The sequence below is a fragment of the Chiloscyllium punctatum genome, chromosome 36, assembly GCF_047496795.1.
Source record: "Chiloscyllium punctatum isolate Juve2018m chromosome 36, sChiPun1.3, whole genome shotgun sequence".
Taxonomy (NCBI): Eukaryota; Metazoa; Chordata; class Chondrichthyes; order Orectolobiformes; family Hemiscylliidae; genus Chiloscyllium; species Chiloscyllium punctatum.
The window spans coordinates 54069607-54083997 of record NC_092774.1 but is presented as its reverse complement, the minus strand read 5'-3'; positions in this window follow the sequence as shown (position 1 = coordinate 54083997).

Here is a 14391-nt window from a genome sequence, read left to right as displayed (position 1 = left end):
TATTTAGGAATATCTATGATTCATACTCTGGATTGTTGACTATTGATCTCTCACCAGCTTAATTACTGTAAAGTGTGTTTTTTCTTCCAATTTACATGTGATTCGAACATCTCCGAGTTAACATTTTGGTTCTGTGACTCTCTCGTAATATCAGGAACGTTTCTCCAGGCTGTGTAAGTGGTCGAAAGTTTGGTTAAAATGGCTGGTTGAAACTTGTGACATTATATTTTAAAAGACCGGTTGAAATTTGAGAACTTTTTGTTTAATATTGCCGATGGAACTTTAAGTCTTTTTGTTTGATGCTGCTGTTTTAATTTTCCTTTTCTTTCTTTTTGATAAGGCCTTTGTGTTTTTTTTCTTTTCAGTTCTATTATTTCGTTTAACTCTGGGTCAGTCTTTAGATGCTATAGGACTGGTACAATCGTTCAGACCATGTGCGAGAAACTGACTCATCAGGAAGACTCTTTATTAAAATAAAATGCTACATTCCTAAACGATTTGATGACAAAGTTTGGCCTCTGCCTGGGACCTGGGATCTTGATATATGTAAACCAGCATTCAAACTAATTTGGAAGATAAATTGTGGTCATAAATGGAATATTTTCATTAAAGAATGGAGACATTAGGCTGCATTTCATTGAATAATACTTCCGTGGCTAGTTGTAGGAATGATGCATCTGAGAGAGGGATGGAGTTATGTATCGCTGACGGTAATACCAAAGGTTTTCACGGTTGTTTGTCATTGGATTGACGGGAGGAAACAAAGGAACGTTATAAACAATGAATGAAAACTGGGGCTGTGAGAGCTAGGTAGGAAGGCTTAGAATTAAAATGCTGTAAAAATTATTTTAATGCTTCTCGGAATCCATACAGTCTAGCATACAGAAACCTTTTGACAACATTGATAATTCCAATAGCGATGAAAATGAGACCCTCTACCCCACTCTGCATATGGAGCTCCATCCTCTTTCTGCTGATATTTCCACACCCGTCAACAATGAGCCTCGCCCCTATGCCTTTGATGAGGTGAGAGAGTGCATAATCGACATCCGGCCATCAAACACTCTCATTCTACTTTGTCAGCGTCTTGCTCTGTAAAGCATTCCAGTGGACACAATCCGGTAGACCTTGAGTGTGGGGGTGCATTTGTTTACCCTGAAAATCAAGTTTCCCTTCCAAGACAGTTTCCTAATCCTCACGCTAACCAAGCCAATCAGCCTGCTACTGTCAATGTCTATGTCCCATGGACGCCCCAGGAAATGACTATGATCATGAATCAAGTCCTAACCGAAATTTGATGCCTGCCCAGTTCTTCCAATATGTCCAAAGAACTATTCAGACGTACAATATTACTCTGCACGATTTGGTGGCCCTTTGTTGTGCCATTATTACTCCAGAATAGTAATAAATGGCAGGCGCATATGAACCAGATTGATAACGTTCCGATTCAGAGTTATGAGGATTTGAGAAATCTACACAATGATATGGTTGCTCAGAATAATCGAATTATTCAGTCCCGAGAGCGTTCTCTTCAGCAGCTAGTAAATATTGGTAAAGTTCTGGAATGCAAACCTAAACCTGAGTAGACAGGCAGTGAGTTTTGGTATCACTTTGCTTCCTGTTATTGTACCTTTACAGTAGATCCCGCTTTCAATCGCGAGGATAACTCATCTTTATTCAACTCTATGACTTTGCAATGTGTTCCCCCGATGTTGCTGATATAATTCGTACCAATAACATGAGTTGGTCGGAGAACTCAACATCCAAATGAGACGGGCCCTTGTTTACTATTGGGATGACCAAAACAAACACAAACTGAAGACTCAACTTCAGATAAAGACTGAATTCGTTTAACGACTTTGTGAACCATGCTCCCCGTGTGCCTATTCTCACGGAATAATTGGGACCATCATGCTAGAGGAGGGCCTTACTTTCCTCAAGTGCCCACCCAGCAACCTCTTCCCATTGACCCTTCCCAGAGGGATCCGTTTTTTATGGACAAGGAGTCTCTTTTCAACCATTTGGGGCAAGGGAGTTTCATTTTCGTTTTACCCTTAAGTCACCTTCACGTCCATCACGCCCGTGTTTTATCTGTGGAAAATACAGGCAGTTGAAATCCCAACGTCTATTTAGTTAAGAGACAACTCTACCTCCTTCGGGCCCGCCCAAACATTTTTCACTGCTAACAGCCCTTTCGTTTGATTCTTTTATCAGAACTTTCCTGTTGTCAGTATGTTCCACTACCCCTCCATCAAGAACCCAACGTTAATGTAGTTGTGGATTAAGTTCCTCATCCATTTATGATTGAATCGGGGGCAATGTTTTCCACCCTCAATCAGGATGTTGTAATGGATAGGAGATTTGATATGTCTGATAAGTCGGTGCCACTTACTGGTTTTGGGGTGTTGAGCAGTGTGTATCCCCTGACTATCCCGTTACTTGTTGAATATTGTGGTCTGTCCTGTTGTATTCCTTTTACTGTTCCCATTGGGCTCGGATGTAATTTGAGTGGGAGACACCTGCATCCCCACTACGAGTTGAGATCATCTCTGCTGACGAAGCTATTGCTTTAGGAATACTCAGTCAAACATAGTACACACAGTTTTTCATACCCCAATGGTGGGAGTGAGCATTGACGTTTCGACCTTTGAGCCCTCATTCCTGACCCCTTCCAGTAAGTGATTGTTTGCTACGATACTTCCGGGTGCTCTTCTCATGATAGACAGTTCTACGCGCCATTCATGGCCATAGAATTCCCAGTTTCTATTACTGGAGATATAGAAGGTAAGGAAGGCCTACCTACGCCGCGCAATCCCGGTGTGTCTGTGGTGTCAGACAAGGTTGGTTGTCCAACATGTTACTCGGATCATACATTCCGATTCACACCTTAAGTTTTGGGACTCCTGGCCTATTCTTTGACTCATCCCGCATTGAACAGGTGCGGTGGGGGGGGGGGGGGGGGGGGGGGTAGGCGGGGAGTTGGCATACATTCTCTGAGGGCCATTTGACATATGTTAAGCAACCACGTTAGATGTTTGGTACATTGATTCATCATACTCCCAGGATTGATCCCTGTGATGAAATTAAGCCCAAAATATGGGCTGCCTCCAGGCACGAAGGTTGTTTTCCTCCCTGCCCTCCTATTCTCATTAAATTAAAAGACAATCAGATTTTTTCCTTGAACCATGAAGCGGAGGAAGAAATCCTCCGTGCTCTTACCGACTTTTTTTTAGCACAAGGAACTCTTATTCCATGCAAGTCTCCTTGTGACACCCCTATTTCTCCGGTTCCCAAACTGGGACGAAAGATAGGCAAATTGTGGAAGGTCAGAGGGAGATGAACGACCTTGTTGCACCCCTCTACCCTCTGATTCCAAACCCTGCTACTGTTTTAAGCTGCATACCCGCCAAGGCCTGTGTTTTTTTTACTGTCATTGATATACAGCATGCTTCTTTCGTCATTCCTTTCCACCGTGAATCTTAGTTTTTGTTTGCCTTTGTGTACCGAGGACAGCAGTAAACATGGAAACGATTTCCACAGGCTTTTGTCCACTTATCTACTTTATTTTCACAGACCCCTCCATAATCAACTTCGGTCCTTGGAACTACCTAAGGGGTCTACTGTCGATCAATACATCCATCATTTACTGTTGTTAGCTGCAGCCTTCCTGACTGTGAAATTGGCAGCGTAGTCTTACTAAACTTCTTACACTCTCTTGGATATGTCATCACAGCCCATAAGGTTCAAGCTACCGCGTTGAGACTAAATGTTTCGGCATTCGGCTTTTGAAGGAAGAATGAAAATTCACTTAGTCTCATTTACGCCCTTTTGCTAATACTCCACCATTGACAACCTTTAAAGAGATGTGTGCTTTTCTTGGACTTCTGAATTTTTGTAGACAATGGATATCAACCATTGCAGTTCATACCCGCTTGACTCCTCTATGATCGTCCCTTCCAATTGTATGTTGCCATTTGGGAATGGTGTGATACTGCTGTTTTAACTCAAACTCATCAGGATAAGAAGAGGCAGGTCGCTTATTACTCTACCAAACTAGACTCAGCGGTGCTGGGCTTCCCCATCTCGCAGGTTCTTCCAGTCATTTACGTCATCGTTTCTGATGCCTGAAATTTTACCCTCCATCAGCCAGTTCAGTTTTCGTTCCACATTCCATTGTTGAACTCCTCACTTCTCATCAAACCCAGCATTTGACTTTTGCTCTGCAAAATAGCTCCAAGTCTGCCCTTCTCAATAATCCACTACTTAACTTCTCGCAGTGCATTACTCTGAATCCTGCAACATTTTGACTGATCCGCCTCGTCACATCTCCCTCCCTGGTCATGATTGTTTGTTGTGAAACCACTTATGCACCTCGGCACGCGATGATGTGTCTGATATGCTACTTCTGGATGCTGATTTAAACCTTTTATTTGCGGTAGTCTCTTTATCGGTCCTTCAGGACAGCATTGTTCTCGATATGTGGTTGCCTCTAATTCTGACATCAGAGACATTTAGACCAAGCTGCTTTTGATACACCTACTTCTGCATAAGGAACTAAATTATCCTCCCTTTTCGTGCCTACATGCTGGCGTGGCGAAAAGCGGTTAATATTTTTTGTACTGACTCCCGTTATGCTTTTGTTGTAGCCGATGATTATGGTGCTTTGTGGGAAAGCAAGGGCTTTTTTACTTCCACGGGACAGTCTGTTAGTAATGCTGTCTTTGTCCATAAACTTTTAAAGGCTCTGAAATTTCCTTCTAGATTAGCTGTTAGTAAATGTCCAGCTCACACTGGTGCTGCTGATCCTGTCTCCATAGTCAACGAGCGGGTGGACGCTGCTGCTAAAGAGGCTGCCTTACACCCTGCGCTTTTGGTCCCCTTTGGTTCCCTTCAATGCATTATTAGATATTGTGTAAGGACGGGTATGCTAGATTTGGATGAAATTCAACAATTACAAGGGGACGATCCTGCTGATGAACAAAATCCTTGGACTCAGTCGGGCTGCTCCTTGACACTTTAACTAGACTGTGGGTGTCCCCTGCAGGACGAGTTTGTGTTCCATCCTTGCTCCTACCTATTCTCATTGATTATGTTTATAATTGTACACACTTGGCCAAGGAGGGAATGGTCAACATCTTACTGCAACCCTGGTGGTACTTAGATTTACAGAAGGCCGCTGAGAAAAGAGCTAATGCATGCTTAATTTATAAAAAGATTAATGCTGGTCAAGGGATGCCCTGCAGCTCTGGAACCACCCCCTTGCCTGGTGGGCCTTCTGTGTGTCTACAGATTGATTTAATAGAATTTCCTAAAGTACAATGCTAAAAGTATTGTTTAGTTAGAGTCGATGTTTTTAGGAGATATATCGAAGCCATCCCCATGACTAATAATACTGCTGCAACTATGGTAAAAATATAACCGAGGGAAATAGTTCCCCGTTACGGACATCCTGAAATGATAGATTCGGACAATGGTCCACACTTCGCAGCTAAGATGAACAAGCAGACCTGCAAATGAACTGGACATAAAAGAACATTGTACTCACCATCCAGGAACAACTGGGATAGTGGAGCGAGTAAATGGTACAGCAAAGGATAAGTTGCCCAAAGTAGACGCAAGCAACAGGACTGAACTGGTTAAAGGCCCTGCTTTTGGCATTATTTCATATGAGAGTTACACCCTCAAATAAATCAGGAGTATTCCCCGCCGAGATTGTTTATCGGAAACTAATGCGGCATCTGTGGGCATCTGGGGTAGCCCGGTACCACGTTCCTGAAAGATTGGAAAAGTATATTCTCGGACTGGAAATGGGAATATAACTGTGTAAACTAACCTGAGCTCTTCAAAGTTTACAATCACGGGTATGTAAAGCCTTCCGAGTAGATGACAATTCGCCTGGAGGAACTACCCTACTGTAGAACCTGGCGATTTCCTACAGGTTAAGAACTGGGACCGGGGGATCTTGCAGCCAAGGTAGAACGACCGTTTCAGGTGCTGCTGACCACCCCCATGACTGTGAAGGTGCAAGGACAACACCGCTGAATTCATAGAACGGACTGTAAATGAGTCAGTGAAGGAATAGATAAGGACTGAGAAAGATGCATTGGATACTGGTGATTTTGATAAATCTAAGTCAATTTACCTTGGGGGAAAGAGTCATTCATGTTAATATTGCGTTGTTCCCGGTTGTGGGACCAAGACAATCTATATATCACGGTGCCTTTTTGTATTTGGCTTCTCGAAGTGACCAAGAGATGGGAAGAGAAACTTGGTTGGTGGACATGTGCTCATGTGTCGCCCTTTTCTCAGGGGAGTATCCCTCTATGGGCAGTTTCCTTTAGCTGGCCCAAGGTGGCTAAATAGCTAACACACCGGGACTCTTCTGATGATTCAAATAGAATTAAGGCAGTCAGCAGGGTATGGAATGAACTTTTTCAGCCATTGGTACCCACGTGATTATGACAGATCCCATATGTCCCCTTTCCTGGTGGTTCATAATAAAAATATTAATGACACTATTTGCGTGTATTAAAAGTGGGAACTTCTCCAGTGGAATATATTTGGGGACCAGTCATTGCTCATTCACTATCCCGTGGATTGAACATAATCAATTTTGACTAAATTTGTTTTTGTTTGTTTGATTGATCGGTCCTGCATCCTTAACATAACATCAGGAATGCTTTGGAAGGGCGAAAAGAAAGATGGATATTCTAACTTAACTGCCGATAATGGCACTTATTTTGTCAGTGGACTCAAGGCCTATAAATGGGTCTCTTCAGACTGGTTAGAAACATGTTATATGGGGCATTTTGCTCATCTTAAGCGGATCTTTGATTGATTGCCTTCACCCTTGAGCAGCAAGAGGTATCTCTCTGCTCTATTCCCAATTATTGGAATGGCTTCTCCTCCTTTCGGTTCTATTTACAGGGCTCTGATTTAAGGAAATTAAGGAAAATACTGGAAATTTTCGCCAACAACACAACAAATGCCCTGGTGAATCTCAATGCAGAAATTGTCGCAATCAGGACAGTAGCCTTGCAAAGTCGGTTTGATCTTGAACTTTAATTGCATAAGAAGGCTGGAACATATGCCACTGTAGGAAAGAAATGCCGTACCTACACATCTGGCCGATCCTCCACATCACTGATCTCAGAAGGCACATTATCCCGGAAGTCCAAAAGCTAAATACCATGTGTTATGGTGGTATGGGTAGTCTCAATGAATGGTGGTCATTTCAGGCTTTCTTTGGAAGTATGAGGTGCATTCTATTTCATGTTGGCACTATCGTTCTCCCTGTAATTATCTGCATTTTCGTGTTCAAGTGCTTATCGTCTCTGATATCAAGTTGCATTTGCTGAAACGTGCATGAATGGCCAGATTGACCATGAAATGACTAAAAAGGGGGAATGTTAAAGTATCGGAGAAAGAGTAGCTAAAGTCCTCCATTTTGCAAGTCTCCATTTTGTAATAATAACTTGACTTTAAAAATGACTAAGCCTGGTTTCCATGAAAATGGAATAAGAAATGCACACATCTTGGCAGATTTGTTTCTTTCCCATTTTCTGGAACATAATGTCTACGTTGATGTAAAAGACACCACATTAATGGCTTTGTTTAACCTATGTGAAACTATACGAAACGTATGAATTATCTGGTTCACGTGCGGTGACACAAATGAAACCATATCAGTAGGTTTTTTTTAACAATACGAAATGTGTTAATTATCTAATGAGTACCTAATTAACACAAGAAATGTATCTGGTGGGAATTAGAGAAAAATGAGATATTAAAGCACATTAAGGGTACAAATCATGCTGCCTCTTTCCAGAGATTAAGAGATCTTTTATTAGCATGTGCAGGGATATGTATGGGTGATATTCTCGAATATTGACTATTGATTTCTCTCCAGCTTAATTGTAATAAAGTGTGTTCTGCTTTTTAAAGTATGTGTGCTCCAAGGATTTCTGAGTTAACACTATCACCTTCACCTTGTGACCTCGCACTTCCTTTACATATGCTACTATACCCATCTTGCATAAAGTGTCTTGATCTCCCACATTCACTGTTGAATGCAACATCTCCTCTCATCCTTTCTGCCCCTTACCTGTTCTCTGCCATTCTCGCCATCTCCGTGTGGCCTCTGCACTGCATGCTCACTCGCTCAAGACAGGTCTCCACCTTACCACAGCTGTACCAGCACGAACAGAAGTGCTAACCACTTCTATTTCCTTTTATAACTCTTGTCACTTCCCTCATTGTAGAAGGAATCATCCTATGATAGGACGGAAATAGTAAAGGTGGAGAGGGGGCTTCCCAAAAATCAGCTGCTGAACCGTTACGTTGAAAGGATCCTGACCCTAATAAACATGAGAAGCTGAATGAACCTGTCCAAGTTCCCTGGAATGGTATTCCATACTGTCCTGAACCTAAAAATGCTGGGCACCTCGATTCACTGTGGAAAGTGATATCATCTTCCTGGTTTTCTGTTTGTGCAAAACAATGGAAAACACCAAATGTGTACGCTTGTTCCCTCTAGCTGAAGGAAATTACTGTTAAGGGCAGGATAAATCAAGGAAACAATTTATTGAGCATTGAAGTTACCATAATGTGAGTGTGTACAAACACAGTAAGCCGCCAAGAGGTGCTGTCTGTAAGCTGGCTCTGCTTCCCTGAGGAAGGTATCCTTGCAACAGCAACGCAATGAGAGTTTTAAGTGAACCCTGAGCTGCAGCATTCAATTTCAGAAGCGTAATGTCAGTAGAATGGTGATATTCTGTGATAGCATGGTGAGGCTGGCATGTGACAGATGCCGGCATTGGTGACTGTGGAGTGCATTCAGCTTCTGCCAATGAAGCATTCCCCGATACGTTGGCATCTAAGATAGAAGCCGCAGGAGCAAGAAGAAACTAATTACCTGCTCTGTCTTCCAAATTCTCATTGTCATTTTTTCTTCTAGTGTGAAGCAGGATTATGAGGGTGTCAGCTGATGAGAAACGATCTACATTGACGTGGCTGTTGATAATCAATAATCACTTAATCAGCATTAGCCACTCCATTGCTATAATTTTATCACAAAGAACTCTACAAAAAAAGAGCAGGACCCGGTCCTCCAAGCCAATACCAACACACGACTCCTTTCTAAAGTGAAGAAAATATTTGCCTCTCGAATGGTCTCGAATGGTCTATTCCCTGCCGACTCAGCTATCTATCAAGATGCCTGATAAACGTTGTCATTCTATCATCTTTACGCACATTTCCATTTCCCAGGCACTTACACGTGCTGTGTAAAATAAAACTTGTGTCTCACATTTCCTTTAAACCTTTCCTCTTTGAAGTTACAACTATGCTCCCTTGTAGTTGATATTTCTTTTTTCGGGAAAATAAAGGACTCCTCTATCTTTTATATCTATGTCTCTTGCAATTTTAAAAAGCACAATCAGGTCGCCCCGCAGCCTTTCACTTTCAAGTAAAAATAAGTCAAGTTTCTCCAAAACTGTCCTCGTAGTTAAAATGCTCCAAACCAGGTAACATCCGAATAAACGGTTTTCCATACCGTTTCCAAAGCCTCCACGTCGTTCTCGTGGTGTGGAAAGTAGTGCTGTGCAAAATATTCCAAATCTGCCCGATTTAAAATTCTGTGCAGCTGCAACATGACTTACCAGTTTAAAACTCTCTGCCCCGATCGATGAAGGCAAACATGCTGTACATCATCTTGATCACCGGATCCACTTTTATTGCCAATTTTAGGGAACCTGTAAAACTAGATCCCTCCTGGTAATTCAGCTACTAATACTTCTGCCACTTAGTGCATACTTCTCTCCTGCACTAGACAATCCAAAGATGCCTCGCCTCTCAATTATCCAGGTTAAATTACATCTGCGTTTTCTCTATAAAACTCTCCATTCGATTTATGTCATGCTGGATCCTTTGGCAATCGTCCTCACTGTGCACAGCTCACCAAAACGTTCATTGCCCAGAAAATTGCGTATCAGGGTATCCTGCACATCATTTATATATTTTACAAACAATTGCGGCGCCAGCATTAATCTCTGAGGCACAGCACCGATCACAGATCTCCAGTCAGAAAACCACACTTCAACCACTACGCTGGCTTCTATAAAAACAGTCAATTCTGGGTCTACCTTACCAGCTCACCACTGATCCCACTTGAACATGAAACATATAAAAGTTCAGCACAGACAGGCCCTTTGGCCCACGATGTTGTGCCGAGGTTTAATACTAGTGTGAAATATAGTAACTTAGCCTACGCACCCCTCAACTCACTGCTATTCATGTGAATGTCCAGCAGTCGCTTAAATACCCCCAATGACTCTGCTTCCACCACCTCAACTGGCAACGCATTCAATGCATTCACAACTCACTGCGGAAAGAACCCACCTCTGGTGTCTCCTTTATATATTCCTCCTAATATCTTCAAACTATGACTTCTCGTACCAGTCAATCCTGCCCTGGGGTAAAGTCTTTGGCTATTGACTCTTTCTATTGCACTAATTATTGTGTACACCTTGATCAGGTCTCCTCTCTTCCTCCTTCTCTCCAGAAAGAAAAGTCTGAGCTTCTTCAACCTTTCTTCATAAGGCACGCCCTCCAGTCCAGGCAACATCCTGGTAAACCTTCTTTGCACCCTCACCAAAGCCTCTGTATCTTTCCTATGTTAGTCGACCAGAACTGGGCACAATATTCAAATTTGTGTTCTTACCAGAGACTTGTAGAGCTGTAGAAAAACCTCACGGCTCTTAAACTCGATCCCCCTGTTAATGAAAGCCAAAACACCATATGCTTTCTTAACAAACCTATCAACTTGGGTGGCAACTTTGAAGGATCTATTTACTTGCACACCCAGATCCCTCTGTTCCTCCACACTGCCAAGAATCCTCTCTTTAATCCTAAATTCAGCATTCGAGTTTGACCTCCCAAAATGCATCACTTCGCATTTATCCAGGTTGAACTCCATCTGCCATTTCTCACCCTAGCTCTACATCCTGTCTATGTCGCGCTTCAGCCTGCATAAGCCCTCTATACCGTCGACGACACGTCCAACCTTTGTGTCATCTGCAAATTTACTAACACACCCCTCAAACTCGTCATCCAAATTATTTATAAAAACCAGAAAGACCAGAGGCACAAAAACAGAACCCTGCAGGACCACACTCAACACTGACCTCCAGGCAGCATACTTTCCATCTACAACTACTCTCTGCCTTCTGTCAGCCAGCCAATTCTACTGTGTCCGTTGCTCCCAATGTGGTCTCCTGTAGGTTGGCGGGAGAGGGTGCTTACATGCAGAACGTTTCAGGGAACAACATCAGGACACACACACTAAACAACCCATCGCCCTGTGCCCGAACACTTTTACTCTCCCACCCACTCCACCAAGGATATTCAGAAACTGGGTCTCCGCCACCGCCAAACAATAACCACCCGATGCCTGGAGGAAGAAAGACACATTTTTCACCTTGGGACCCTCCAAGCACACGGGATCAATGCGGATTTCACAAGTTTCTGATTTCCCCTCCCCCACCTTATCTCAGATCCAACCTTCCTACTAGGCACGACCCTCTTGCACTATCTTAAGTGTCCATCTTCCTTCCCACTTATCTGCACCACCGTCCTCTCCAACCTATAATCTTCACTCCCAACTTAATATACCTATCACATTCCAGCTACTTTCCTACCAGCCAAACCCCTTTCCAATATAATTATCTCTCAGCCCACTTGGAACACGTGCCTCATTCCTGATGATGGACTTGTGCTCGAAACGTCGAATCTCCTCCTCGGGTATTGCCTGATCGCCTGTACTTTTCCGGCACCATATAATGTGATTCTATATATACGGTCAGGCCGAGTAGAGGGGAGGTCATACTGGACTCGTTGCTTGGCAACAAACTCGTTCAGGTGTCGGAACTCTCAGTGACATAGGATTTAGGTGATAGTGATCACAACTCTCTGAACATTACTATCGTCATGGAGGGGATAGGAGCAGACAGTGTGGGAAAGTATTTAATTGGGGGGGAGATATAATGCGACTTGTCAGAAAGTGTGAAGCATAAATTGGGAACAGGTATTCTAGGGGAAATGCACGACAGAAACGTGAAGGTTCTTTCAATATAAAGAGTATCAGGAATAAGAGTAATGAACTCAGAGCATGGATCAGTACTTGGAACTACGATGTAGTGGCCAGAACGGAGACATTGATTTCACAAGCATAGGACTGGTTGCTGGATGTCCCATGTTCTAAATCTTTTTTTATAAGTACTGGGGGTATTTGAAAAGAGGAGGGGAATTAACATTGTTAATTATAGAGTGCATCACAGTTGAGTCAGTATGGGTGGAATTCAGTCACAGGTAAGGAACAGTCACTTTACTGGGTGTTTTCTGAACACACCCCCAAAACAGCTGAGGGATGATAGAACAGATTGGACAGCAGGTTTTGGAAAGATGTAGATGAAGCAGAGTTGTTGCTGTATGTGAATCCAGCCTCCCCAATATTGATTGGAAGCTCCTTAGTACATTTGGTCTGGATGGAGCAGGTATTGTCAGGTGTGTCCAGAAAGTATTCCTGACTCAATGTGTAGATAGGTCGACTAGTGGGGAGGGCTGCTTGAATTGATTTGGTGCTAGGAAGTGAGCCAGGCCAGGTGACAGACCTACCAATGGAGAGCATTTCGGCGAGAGTGACTAAAACTGCCGAACCTTTCCCATAGTCGTAGAGAGGGATAACAACAGATAGTATGGGAAAGTATTTAATGTGGGGGGGGGGGGGGGGGCAGGGGGGGGTCGGGAATTTATACTGCTATTATACAGGAGTTGTGGAGTATAAATTGGGGAACATTTATTCAAGAAAATGTACAATAGAAACGCGGAGGCTGTTTAAGGAGTCCTTGTTGAGAGTTGGATAATTTTGTCCCATTGAGACAGGCAAGGAATAGTAAGCTTTCGCAGGTGACTTATGTATTTTCACACTTTCCAGAATTGCTGACACCTCTTCCTTTGAACCTCGATTGTGTCTAGTTTAGTAGCTTGTACCTCAGTAGTCTCTTTGACAAAACTGTTTTTTTTCCCAGTGTGAATACTAACGAAAAGTATTTATTTAGCACTTCGCCTATCTCCTTGACTCCACGTGCAACTTTTTAATACTCTCCTTGATTGGCTCTAATCTTTCTCTAGTCATTTAAAAAAAAACCGTGATATACCTATCGATCATTCTTTTATTCCTAAGAAAAGCACGAACTGAAAGGCAGAACCAGATGATAGATGACGGGCTGCGTGCTGAGTGGTAAACGTTCTAATAATTCTTTACTTCTGTGAGTTTACTCTTTGAGGGATATAATGGATTTGAAAGAAGCCAGAGACAATGAAATGGATTTTGATGGATAAAATAAAGAGAACAGAGGTCTTGCGATACAGTGAAAGGAAGGAGAGTTTAATTAACTAAAAAAAGACATGCGCAATTAACGATAAAGACAATGAAAATGAAACTCCTTGAGGTGACATTGTTTATATACGCACGAAGATGTCCACAGTCTCCTCCTATGCTCTTTAATTTCAGAACCTAATGATAAGTCGATGTATGATCGGACTATGTTTTGCAATCAAGCTCTGTGCCAACAAAAGAAGCAGCCCAATTTCAAAAAGTCTGCACTGTTTGAGTTTTTTTTGTAATTTACTCAGTTTTGTGCTTTTGTTCTGTGCTGGTCATGTTTTGTTTCGATGGGGCATTTGCCTTGGCTCAAAGAACTGGTCAAATAATGATCCCTGGCGGCCAGTTGAAGTTGGAAAACGTTGTTCAGTTCGTGTTACTGATTGTTACCTCCCTCTCCGGCTTTGTGCGTTTGCCCGTGTGTGTGTGTAAGAGATCATCCCTCTTGTAAAAGGGAAAGTGATGTCAGGGTATGTAGATCAAATGCCAACGACTAAAACTGTGATGCTAATCTTAATTTGTTCAGTAGTATATCGATTATCGGAAAAGTTATAGTCACAGACATAGTCAAGTTTTTCTCACAATCTGAGTAGCGTGGAACAACCAAAATATGATTAAATTCAGGTTTAGGTCACAACTTTGGTGTCATCGAAAGGCCATATTTATAAATGTCGCAGCGGGGTGTGAGGATGACAGTTGAGTGTAGCCACGTGGGGAGTATGAGGAGTCAATTCAGACCGTCAGTGTAGAAGGAATCTGGGCCGCTAAGGGCAGTTGATCAAAGGTTATTCCAGTTTTGGGCAATACCTGAATGTTCTAAAAGAAAATAGAGGTTTCAATAATTCTTCTTCGATTTTCCAGTTTCAAATCTTTTTTATGTTAATCAACCAGCTAAACGGATATTTAACTGCATTCTTTAACTCAGTTCTGAATTTACTCTGGGTCCCAGT